The 12,344-nt window shown below is 40.4% G+C and overlaps 1 protein-coding gene across 5 annotated transcripts in view; it reads left to right on the forward strand.

The window, feature by feature from the left end:
- Positions 1-3,007: 3,007 nt before the first annotated feature.
- ZNF793 (zinc finger protein 793) overlaps positions 3,008-12,344 on the forward strand; it is a 35,410-nt gene continuing 26,073 nt past the window's right edge. For 3 of the 5 annotated variants that reach the window (XM_082439387.1, XM_082439388.1, XM_082439389.1), the window contains exons 1-2: positions 3,008-3,153; positions 4,480-4,621. The gene's annotated coding sequence lies outside the window, so the exon portion shown is untranslated. Of the gene's footprint in view, positions 3,154-4,479; positions 4,622-6,394; positions 6,655-12,344 lie in introns of all 5 variants that reach the window. The other 2 variants (XM_082439386.1, XM_082439385.1) reach the window with 2 other exon arrangements.

A 12,344-nucleotide genomic window follows, 5' to 3' on the forward strand; every position in this document is an offset into this window, starting at 1 on the left:
TACTAGCTGGGTGATTATGGGTTGGTCACCTCATCTCTATAGTGCATTTTCTTTAGGATGGTGATGATAACATTGTTCTCATAGTGTTTGTAGACGTCTTTAAGGTTGTTCCTTAAATATTTCTAGCTCTCCCCATTCCAAGCTTATGGTAAGATTGTATTTCTATCATGTGGTTGGGTGACTACTCAGTGAGCAGTGAGAGGAAATGATATGTGTCATTTCTGAAGCAGAGCATTTAATTCCCAGCATGAGACACTCCAAGGCTCTCATTCCTTCTGCCTTTACAACTGGTGCTAGAATGAGGGTAGCCCTTGAAGTGAGAAGGCCAGCAACAGGGCAGGCATGTAACGGGGACTCTCTAAATGGTTATTTTTGTTAATTACTATAATCACTTCAAAGCACTGTCACATAAACCACTTGTATTAATTCAAGTGAAGCAAGACTCTTAAACTACGCTAAATTTTAAATATCTAGCAGAGCCATGGGCCTTTAATTTCTCTATCATGCAGGAGAGGAGGAAATTGCTAATAATTCCCTCTGATTTGATAGAACAATCTCACAAGTTTAGGAACTTGTTTAAGGAATCCAGAGATGTCAATTATAGCATTTTTACCACAGCATCCAAGTTATTGATTGCTGCATAACAAGTTACTCCCAAACCCAGCAGCTAAAAACAAATATTTAATAGCTTACACGTTATATGAAGGTCAAGGATCTGGGACCTGCTAGCTGGGTGGTTCTGAGTCCCTCATGTGGTTACAGTCATCTCAAGGTTTAACTAGGGTACAGGATCTGCTTTCAAGATGACCCCTTGATACAAGAATGCATCAGTTCCTCCCTGGCTGTTGGCAGGAGATCTCAGTTCCTTGCTACATGGGCCTCTTCATAGGCTATCTCAGTGTCCTCAGTGACATGGCAACTAACTTCTCCAGAGTAAGTTATTTGAGAGAAAGAGCATGAGCACCTCCAAGACAGAAGCTGAGGTGTCATTTACAACTTAATCTCAGCAGTGACAAGCCATCACTTCTACTATATACTATTAGTCTCACAAATCTGCCTTGGTACAACGTGGAAGGGGACTACACAAGGGTGTGACTACCAGGAGGTAGGAATTGTTGGGAGTTATTTTAGAGGTCAGCTGTTATACCACTTGGTAAGCCCACCAAATAGATTTTTTTTGTTTTTTTAAAGCTATTTTCATAGGACAAGGCAATCATTTCTAGAGATGTTCCAAAACAATGCCTGTGATGTGCAGAACACTGCTTTGGATGCATTAAAAACAGGACTCTGGTGAATGCTATCTCTACCCCACCACTTTGCCTGGGCACTCACCATGCCCATATGCTGATGGCTGGCTTCTTCCCAACTACAGACTCTACTTCAGATCTGCCCACGAGGCAGGCTGAAAATGCTACAGCTTTAAGGCCCTTACAATAGCCTTCAACAATGAGGAACCAGAGATGACATATAACTATCTCAGCTTCATCAGCCCTTGAGTGGGACAGTTTGGAGGTGATTTCTACACAATCTCCCAGAGTTCCCCACAGGACTGAGCCCCCATTGCTCACAGGGGTACTCTGGCTCATGGATGCACTATGTGTTGGTTTCCATTCCTCCCCTGTCTCACTTATCCATCGTCTACCTGTCAAATAAACTGCTTGCACTCACACCAGTGTTTCAGGTCGTCTTCTGGAGCATGAAAATAAAGGAAAACCTCACTCAAATGGAGTAGGGTGGCCTGAAAGGGGAGCTCTCAGGCAGTACCACTCCATGTCAATTACAGGAAGAACTGACCCCAACAGAAGAATCAACAGAAAAGAATCATCAATCACAGGCCTCAACAAGAAGAGATGAACATTGCATCTCCTACAAGAAATCCACTACCTCAGCAACTCAGCCAATGAGAAACTCTCATCACTCTGCATTTTCACTTTTCTCCAAAGGACTTTTCTTCAAAACAGCCCCTCCCAACTACCTCCTTTTTCTCTATAAAATAACAGTTCCTCTCCTTTGTTTGGTGGACTTGCCTATGATTTTTGCTGTAGCTTGCTCGTCCGGAATTGCAATTCTCTGCTATTCCAGAATAAACCCATTTTCTGGTATTTCATTTTTTTTTTAAGTTTCATTTTATTTATTTTATTTATGGCTGTGTTGTGTCTTCGTTTCTGTGCGAGGGCTTTCTCTAGTTGTGGCAAGCGGGGGCCACTCTTCATCGCGGTGCGCGGGCCTCTCACTATCGCGGCCTCTCTTGTTGCGGAGCACAGGCTCCAGACGCGCAGGCTCAGTAATTGTGGCTCACGGGCCCAGCTGCTCCGTGGCATGTGGGATCTTCCCAGACCAGGGCTCGAACCCGTGTGTCCTGCATTGGCAAGCGGATTCTCAACCACTGCGCCACCAGGGAAGCCCTGGTATTTCATTTTTAATGTCAAAAAGCGTCAAGCCACCTAGATAAAGACTCGGCTTTCAACGTATTCTTTCAATAGCCGGCTAAGAACCTCCTACTTGCCCTCTCTTGCAGCTCCGCCCCTTCCGTAAAGTATCGCTGGGGCCTCAGCCTCCGCAAGAGAAGAGCCTCTCTTCTTCGCTATTCTCCAAATACTAGAGCTGGCCCAGAAAAAGTTTCACCTTGCTTTACAGACGTTCCTCCTGAGAGATGGCCGCGCCCATTTCACATGAAAAGCGGTATAAACGGACGCGGCCATCTTACCTCACTACCTGTGCAGCTGGAGACAAAGAAAGCTCAATTTCCAGGTCAGGGAGCCTCTATATTGGTCTCAAGAGGTTTGGGCTTCTGAGACGCTAAAAGCAGCAGTGACGTCTGTGTTTAGGGACCCCGGAACACTTGCTCCTCCCCGCCCTAAAATAGCCCTAATAGTCTAACAAAGGGCCTAGTCATTCGCCGTACGGCACAGATTTAAACATGGCCGCCCCCGGCGAGAGGTTGTCAAGCAGGCGCGGCCATCATACCTACCGTTAAAATTCAGAAACCCAGAATCCTGTTCTCTGGAAGGTTGCCAGGTGGCGGCCGACCGCCTCAAAGATGCGACTGAGTCTGCGCACGGCCACTCCGGATGGGAAATGCTCATTCCGTGGAGAGGCGGCGTGGTGCGGCAGTTTCAGGTTACGGGCGCGGATGCGGGGAAAATGGGAAAGGTCAGTGTGAGAAACAGTCCAAATTCAGGACCTGTGTAGGAGGGCGACCAGACGGCTACGGTGGCCCACCTGGGTCAGTCATGGGAACCCATAAGGCTCAGAGACTGAGGGTACTGAAGGGTTAAGTGATTGGGCGTCTGAGCCTCTTGGGGGAGAGAGTCTGTGGTGGCGGGTTTGTGTGAGTCAGTGTCAGTGTCTGTGAAGAAGATGGATTGGGAGTATATGGGAATCAATAAACGAGGATTCTTGATTGAGAGAGTGCGTGGGGGTCAGTTCATGGTAGTCTTCAAGGGTCTGAGGCCAAGTGGGTTTCTTCGAAGACACTGATTTGAATGGCGTTAGGGCTCAGTGATCAGAAGCCTGAGGGGTCAGGGACTGGAGGTTCTAAGTTCTGTTTGGGTACCTGGAACTGGTGATTGTGGAAACTTTGAGGTTCAGTTCTGAGGGTGGTCAGTGAGGATCAGTGTTTGGAGAAATCTTTAGGCCATCAGTGATGAAGACTTCCTTTAGATCATCGATGGGGGTATCTGAGGGCATCAGTGACTGGACTTTTGTATATCAGGGAATGGGGAATAGAGGGATCAATGGGGGGGAGGTGTCAGTGATTGGGACTGTTAGTAATTGTGGGGGGAGGTAGGACAGTGGGAGTCAGCGATTGATCCCCAGTCTTTGGGATAGCATTGGAAATCAGTGTGGGTTCGCCATCAGGGATCTGTGTAATTCACTGTTTCACTGTTCGGCAATCAGAATGAATCAGTGAGTTTTGTAGTCACTGACGAAGTGGTCCTTGATGGTCAAATTTGGCATTCCGGGATATCTGTGACTACAAGGACCTCTGGGAGTTATAGATTGGAGACACCGCGTGTGTCTGTGATTAGGAGGCTTAATGGGGGGTTGGTGTTGAGGCTTGCAAAATGCAGACGTTGGGGATGGGAGAGTCAAGGATTTGAGGCTGCATCCCTGCACAGTGGGAATACACTTCACCCATGTGACATGCCCCAGCTGATGAGCAGCCAGTTCCGTTCAGTTCGTTAGGGCCAAAGCCCACCTCAAAACTCTTTTTGAAACCTCCCTCTCTGGGAATTGCCTGGCGGTCCAGTGGTTAGGACTGCGTGCTTTCACTACTGAGGGCCCAGGTTCAATCCCTGGTGGGGGAACTAAGATCCTGCAAGCCACGGGGAGCAACCAAAAAAAAAAAAGAAACCTTCGTCTCCCTTTTTTACCGTTCCCCACATTAATGAAAGTGCTTTGAAAGGATCAAGTGTTAGAATTCTCTAAAGTAACATCTTGTTAAAAATGCATATTTCTCCTAATATTTCCTTTAAGGTTCTTTCTGGAAAATGTAATGACATGTCCATCTGTGACAGCATCCGAAGAGTCAGCCTGGTTTCTGGAAATCTATTCTGACTCCATGGCAGCTAGGATGGATGTAACTTTGCCTGTGGTTAGAAAACAAAGGGTTTACTGAGTAAGTATCTAAACTGATGTAAAAGATTTTGCTGAAGGAGCAAACCTTGAGAGCATTCGGAAAATACTTTTATCTAGGCTTAACTTAAAAATAATGTTCTCACCAAACACACACACACACACACACACACACACACACACACACACACACACAAAGAAAGAAAAAAAAGGTAATTATGTGAGGTGATGGAGATGTTAACTAACCCTGTCGTGGTAGTCATTTTGCAATGCATACATGTATCACATCAGGGCATTGTACACCTTAAACTTACACAGCGTTATATGTCAATTATATCTCTATAAGGATGGGGGAAAAAAAGATGAATTATGGAAGGAAAAGAAACTGGATCTAGAAGTTACTGTGTTCTAAGAATTTTTTTGCTTCGTTCTGTGTTTTTCAGGCATGGCACGTTTGACCTCCTTGAATCTGTGCCATATAAAATCCTGGTAGAACAATTCAATAAACGTAAAACCACAATAACAACTGCAAAAACAAAAGTTAAAGCTACTTTTAGAAACTTTTCTTCACTGAAATTAAAGTCAAACTAATGGTGATTAAGATGGACTGAGACAAAATTACAAATGAAATGCAAATAAGATTTTGACCATTAGCTTAATAAAAGGGTGAAATGCTGAAACAGTATTTTAATTGTTTTTATAAATATTACATTCAATCCTTATGTAGTCTTTAGACAAAACACAATGAGTATATCACCTTAAGGAGCAAAGGAAGTTGAGAGGTAAGGCAGGTAACATCTTTCAGAAGCCATACATGTCAAGCTTTCATTTTTAGAGCAGACAGTTCCTGATTTCTACCTGCACAGAATCAAAGATACAGAACACATATGCATGGGTAAGGAGTTAGGGCATTTTCTTTTTCTTGTAGCTCTTTTCCTTCATCACCTACACTGTGCTCAATGCCAGGTTTGGGAGCAAATACTTTTTCTTTTTTAAGTTTTTAACATAAATCTTTTATTGAGATGTAAAATGCATAGAAAAATATACATACAGCTCAATGAATTGTCACAAAGAGAACACCCCTGGGCGTTCAGATCAGAAGACAACGTTCTAGCACCCTGAAATTCTCATGATACCCCCTCCCAGTTACTACCCTGCCATGGGGAACCATTCTTCCAATTCTAACATTACAGATTAATTTTGTCTGTTCTTGAACTCTAATTAAATGGAATATCTATACCTGATGGGGTGGCAGTATGTGGGTCTATGTGAAAAAAATTTTTAAGTTTGAATACAGATTGTTTCATTTTATTTATGCAAGAAACATTTTTCCAGGTCGTTTCCAGATCTGGACACAGATACACAGACAATCGAGTATTCTTATGTTAAGGCTACAGCTCAGTGAATTTTTATATTGCAGAGAACTGTGTAAACACAACGTAGATCACGATATACATCATTTCTAGCATGCCGAAGTCTTCCTTATCAGTCAATACCCACTGCCGCCCCTGGGTATAATTCAGTGGATTAATTTTGCCTGTTTTTGAACTTGAATTAAATGGAATCATAGAAGTAATCTGAAGCCAAAACATTCATACAATGTGGAAGTTTTGTCTGAAATTCTGAAACCAGACACACACCAGGATAAAATTCTGTTCTATAGCCCTGGCTTGGCCATTTGAGATTGCCTGTTTTCTGTTATTCCCTCTGGAATCCAAAAACATAAACATTTAAGTGAACCCTGCAGTTTGGGGTGAATTTGGAGTCAGGATCCTGTTAATGAAGTTAACAAGTTAAGGCTGGTTCTTCTTTGTAGGTAATTTGGAGGGGGACCTCAGAGACCGCTGGTCAAAATCTCTTAGCCTTTGGAGACTGGCCATTGGCTGCAGAGACTGAATAAGGCAGCTTGAAAAAGAGCCTGCAGGGAATTCCCTGGCGGTCCACTGGATAGGACTCGGCATTTTTACTGCCGTGGCCCGGGTTTGATCCCTGGTCAGGAAACTAAGATACTGCAAGCAGCGGGGCATGGCCAAAAAACAAAAAAGCCTCCATGTGGTTGCCTGCCTCCAATTGACAGTAAGTTGTAGACATGATAGCCCTTTTTACCCCTAATGTGAATTTCCTGAGTACAAGAACATTTTCTTATATGACCACAATATAATTATCAAAAGCAGGAAAGTTAACATTGAAACACTATTATTTAAAAAATTTTTTTCACATCTTTATTGGAGTATAAATGCTTTACAATGTTGTGTTAGTTTCTGCTGTACAACAGAGTGAATCAGGTATATGTATACATATATCCCCATATCCCCTCCCTCTCAAGCCTCCCTCCCACCCTCCCTATCCCACCCCTCTAGGTGGTCACAAAGCACTGAGCTGCTCTCCCTGTGCTATGCAGCAGCTTCCCACTAGCCATCCATTTTATATTTGATTGTGTATATACATCAATGCTACTCTCTTACTTCATCCCAGCTTCCCCTTCCCCCTCCATGCCCTCAAGTCTGTTCTCTATGTCTGTGTCTTTATTCCTGCCCTGCCACTAGGTTCATCAGTCCTGCTTTTTAAAATTCCATATATATGCGTTAGCATACAGTATTTGTTTCTCTCTCTCTGACTTACTTCACTCTGTATGACAGATTCTAGGTCCATCCACCTCACTCCAAATAACTCAATTTCATTCCTTTTTATGGCTGAGTAATATTCCATTGTATATATGTGCCACATCGTCTTTATCCAGTCATCTGTTGATGGACATGTAGGTTGCTTCCATATCCTGGCTATTATAAATAGTGCTGCAGTGAACATTGTGGTACATGTCTCTTTTTGAATCATGGTTTTCTCGGGGCATATGCCCAGTAGTGGGATTGCTGGGTCATATGGTAGTTCTGTTTTTAGTTTTTTAAGGAACCTCCATACTGTCCTCCGTAGTGGCTGTATCAATTTACGTTCCCACCAACAGTGCAAGAGGGTTCCCTTTTCTCCACACCCTCTCCAGCATTTATTGTTTGTAGAATTTTTGCTGATGACCATTCTGATACCTCATTGTGGTTTTGATTTGCATTTCTCTAATGATTAGTGATATTGAACATCTTTTCATACATTTGTTGGCCATCTGTATGTCTTCTTTGGAGAAATGTCTATTTAGGTCTTAACGCCCATTTTTGGACTGGGTTGTTTGTTTTTGTGATATTGAGCTGCATGAGCTGCTTGTACATTTTGGAGATTCATCCTTTGTCAGTTGCTTCATTTGCAAATATTTTCTCCCTTTCTGAGGGTTGTCTTTTCTTCTTGTTTATGCAAGTGCAAAAGCTTTTAAGTTTCATTAGGTCCCATTTGAAACAGTATTATTATTGAAACAGTATTATTATTGTTATCATAGTAGCATCAAGTGAAAAAAAAATCAAAAACAAAACACACAACATAAGAGCTGTGAGTTGAGTTTTATTCAGTGTCTTACTGAGAACTATAGCCCAGGAGACAACCTGTCAGCTCTGAGGAATTGCTACGAAGAGGTAGGGGAGAAACCAGTATGTATATGATTTTTTTTGACTGGGAAATACATGTAGTCAAGCATATAAAGATTATTGCTAGTTACAAAGAACAGACATCTCAAGTTAATGATTTTAGTGCTTTTCTGTGTATGGAAGAATTTGGGGTCATTGAAATTCTTCCTTAGATATGCATCTTAACTATCTAGGTGCCCTTCTAACCAAAGCACAGAGTGCCTCCTGTCTTTTCCATTCTCAATTTCCCTCAGGGCACACTGTCAGTAGGCACCCACAGTGGCTAATGACTTGATACTTGTAGAACTGGAATGGTGAGCAACATTTTTTGTTTACAGCTGTCTCATCCACAGACCTTATTTAGATTTCTTTAACTGTCCCAATAATGTCCTTTATAACAATTATGTTTTTCTGGTCCAGGAATCTAATCCAGGATTACATGTTGCATTTAGTTGTCATGTCTCTTTAGAGTCCTTTAATTTGGAATATTTTCTCAGTCACTTTTTGCCTCTTTTGACCTTGATGTTTTGAGGAGTACAAGCTAGTTATTTTTATAGGATGTCCTTCATTCGAGTTTTTCTGATTTTCCTTATGAAGTATGTACATTTCTGATTGCTACTGGAGTTATGGTGTGTCCTCAATGTCACATATCAGGAGATGCATGATGTTGGTTTGTCATATTGCTGGTAATGTTAACTTTGATCATTTGGTTAAGGTTATCCACTGTAACCTTAATAGTGGGTTGTTCACTATAAAGTTATGTTAGTAAGTATCTTATGGGGGCATTTTTTGAGACCATGTAAATAACCTCAAACTTTCATTCACTAGTGTTAATATTATCCTTTAATGATTGTTGCCTGAGTCAATTACTACTGTTATGGTTGCCAAATGATGATTTTCTAATTGTATCATTCCCTTATATTGATTAGTTGGAGCTTTCCCTTATCCCCCATGTATTTATCAGTATAAATATGATAGTGCGTTCTAGTTACATATAAAACAGGAGCTACACATTAGAAACTTACAAGCTGTTTACAGTGTTGCGTTAGATCATGAGCCAGAGCTCAAACCTTCTAAATCTCAAAGAAAACATCTTGGGAGATTGACTAGTTTACAGAGAAAGAGTTGTCAGATCATGTGACAAATAACCCACATAGACAGGAAACCTCTAGGGTCCCACTCTGGCCAGATAGATTTCTAAAGTGCTGTCACAATGAGGGATTTGGGAGCTAGAGAAGGAAAAGAAACGGACTGTCAGAAATGTAGTAGAACTGTCAAAACCTGATGAAATGATCCATACATATTGTAAAACCCAAGTCATGGTTTTATTGATTCTGTGACAGTGTATCATATTGTATTTTTAAAAAATCTTGGTGGAAAAGGTCAGATGAGATTATGTGGGATAGTTTCTTCAGTTGCGTTATACCAAACTATGGGTAGTTTTCTGTGGTTTTATTTTCTGTCTTGATTAAATGTTTAATCAAAGAAGTTAGAAGATATATATGAAAAGTGGAAGGAATCAATAGATACAAACGGAGAAATTAATGAGTTAAAAAAGAAGAAAGGGAAAACTGATGAATCTGATTTTTTTAAAAATCAAAAATATAGATTAAACCACTAGCAAACCTTATCAAGTCAAGAGGAAATTAACAGATATACAAATACTGCAAAAAAGGAGAATAACCATATCATTAAGAAATATCTTTGTAAAACTTTACATTAATATATTTTCAAGGCTGATGCAAAGAATGATTTTCTAGGAATATATGGATATACGAAAATTCCATACAAAGAGAAGGAAAACTAAAAGCTGTGCAAATTTGAAATACTCAGAAAGGTACCTGTACACCACCTCCTGCCATTCCCTATTTCTCTTCTCAAAAAAGAAAGACAAGGCTTAGATAGTTCAGTTGGTGTTTGAGATTTGAAGTAGTTTCCAAATAACTTACAGTTCTTCAAATAGTTAAATTCTCCAAGGGAACTTATAAAGGAGGAGAATGCTACCACCTGTTTTTATAAAGTCATCATTGTTGCTGTCAACAAAAAATTAATCAGTTGATCTAAGAAAGAAATGGAAAACTTTATTCAAGCCAAATTTGAGGACTATAACCCGGGGGGAGCATCTCAGAAAGCTCTGAGAACTGTTCTACCTGTTAGAAGTCAAGGCACAGTTATATAAATGTTTTGAGACAGAGTTTTGTACAGTAAATGATATATTATTGACAGTTTACACAATCTAGATCTAAGCATCATCGTGGCCCCTTACAAAATCAAGAAGGAATGTTATCTTTTAAGGAGTTGTCTTGTTGATGCTAGGAGAATGTTGCTCTTTATGGTTGAGCAGGTGTTTCTGCCCATGGGGGAGGTTTGGTTGATGCATAATGCAGATGCACAATGCACAGCAGCAGAGAGAGGAAGCCAGAGGTCAGAGAAAATTTTTTATGTTTGAATTTTTCCTTGACAGAAAATATGGATTTTATTTCACATTGCACTGATTGCAAAACTAGAAAAGGTGGGATTGCATAAGAAAACTATAGACCAACTTTGTGAATATATATGCAAAATCTTTTTAAAAAAATTAACAGTATATTCAAATAATAATGCATTCTGACTGAGAGGAAATTCATTCTAAAGATTTAAGGAAAGTTCAATTTGTTTTTTGAATTTTATTTTATTTTTTATACAGCAGGTTCTTATTAGTTATCTATTTTATACATATTAGTGTATACATGTCAATCCCAATCTGCCAATTCATCACACCACCACCACTCCCCACCCCACCCCCGCCACTTTCCCCCATTGGTGTCCATACATTTGTTCTCTATATCTGTGTCTCTATTTCTGCCCTGCAAACCAGTTCATCTGTACCATTTTTCTAGGCTCCACATATATGCGTTAATATACAATATTTGTTTTTCTCTTTCTGACTTACTTCACTCTGTATAACAGTCTCTAGATCCATCCACGTCTCTACAAATGACCCAATTTTGTTCCTTTTTATGGCTGACTAATATTCCATTCTATATATGTACCACAAATGACCCAATTTCGTTCCTTTTTATGGCTGAGTAATATTCTATTGTATACACGTACCACATCTTTTTTATCCATTCGTCTGTCAATGGGCATTTAGGTTGCTTCCATGACCTGGCTATTGTAAATAGTGCTGCAGTGAACATTGGGGTGCATGTGTCTTTTTGAATTATGGTTTTCTCTGGGTATATGCCCAGTAGTGGGATTGCTGGGTCATATGGTAATTCTGTTTTTAGTTTCTTAAGGAACCTCCATACTGTTCTCCATAGTGGCTGTATCAATTTATATTCCCACCAACAGTGCAAGAGGGTTCCCTTTTCTTCACACCCTCTCCAGCATTTGTTGTTTGTAGATTTTCTGATGATGCCCATTTTAACTGTGTGAGGTGATACCTCACTGTAGTTTTGATTTGTATTTCTCTAATAATTAGTGATGTTAAGCAGCTTTTCATGTGCTTCTTGCCCATCTGTATGTCTTCTTTGGAGAAATGTCTATTTAGGTCTTCTGCCCATTTTCGGATTGGGTTGTTTGTTTTTTTAATATTGAGCTGCATGAGCTGTTTATGTATTTTGGAGATTAATCCTTTGTCCATTGATTCGTTTGCAAATATTTTGTCCCATTCTAAGGGTTGTCTTTTCGTCTTGTTTGTAGTTTCCTTTGCTTTGCAAAAGCTTTGAAGTTTCATTAGGTCCCATTTGTTTATTTTTGTTTTTATTTCCATTACTCTAGGAGGTGGATCAAAAACGATCTTGCTGTGATTTATGTCAAAGAGTGTTCTTCCTATGTTTTCCTCTAAGAGTTTTATAGTGTCTGGTCTTACATTTAGGTCTCTACTCCATTTTGAGTTTATTTTTGTGTATGGTGTTAGGGAGTGTTCTAATTTCATTCTTTTACATGTAACTGTCCAGTTTTCCCATCACCACTTATTGAAGAGGCTGTCTTTTCTCCATTGTATATCCTTGCCTCCTTTGTCATAGATTAGTTGACCATAGGTGCGTGAGTTTATCTCTGAGCTTTCTATCCTGTTCCTTGATCTATATTTCTGTTTTTGTGCCAGTACTATATTGTCTTGATTACTGTAGCTTTGTAATATAGTCTGAAGCCAGGGAGTCTGATTCCTGCAGCTCTGTGTTTTTCCCTCAAGACTGCTTTGGCTAATCAGGGTTTTTTTTGTCTCCATACAAATTTTAAGATTTTTTTGTTCTAGTTCTGCAAAAAATGCCACTG

Source organism: Balaenoptera physalus (genome assembly GCF_965194825.1).
Source record: "Balaenoptera physalus genome assembly, chromosome: 19".
Taxonomy (NCBI): domain Eukaryota; kingdom Metazoa; phylum Chordata; class Mammalia; order Artiodactyla; family Balaenopteridae; genus Balaenoptera; species Balaenoptera physalus.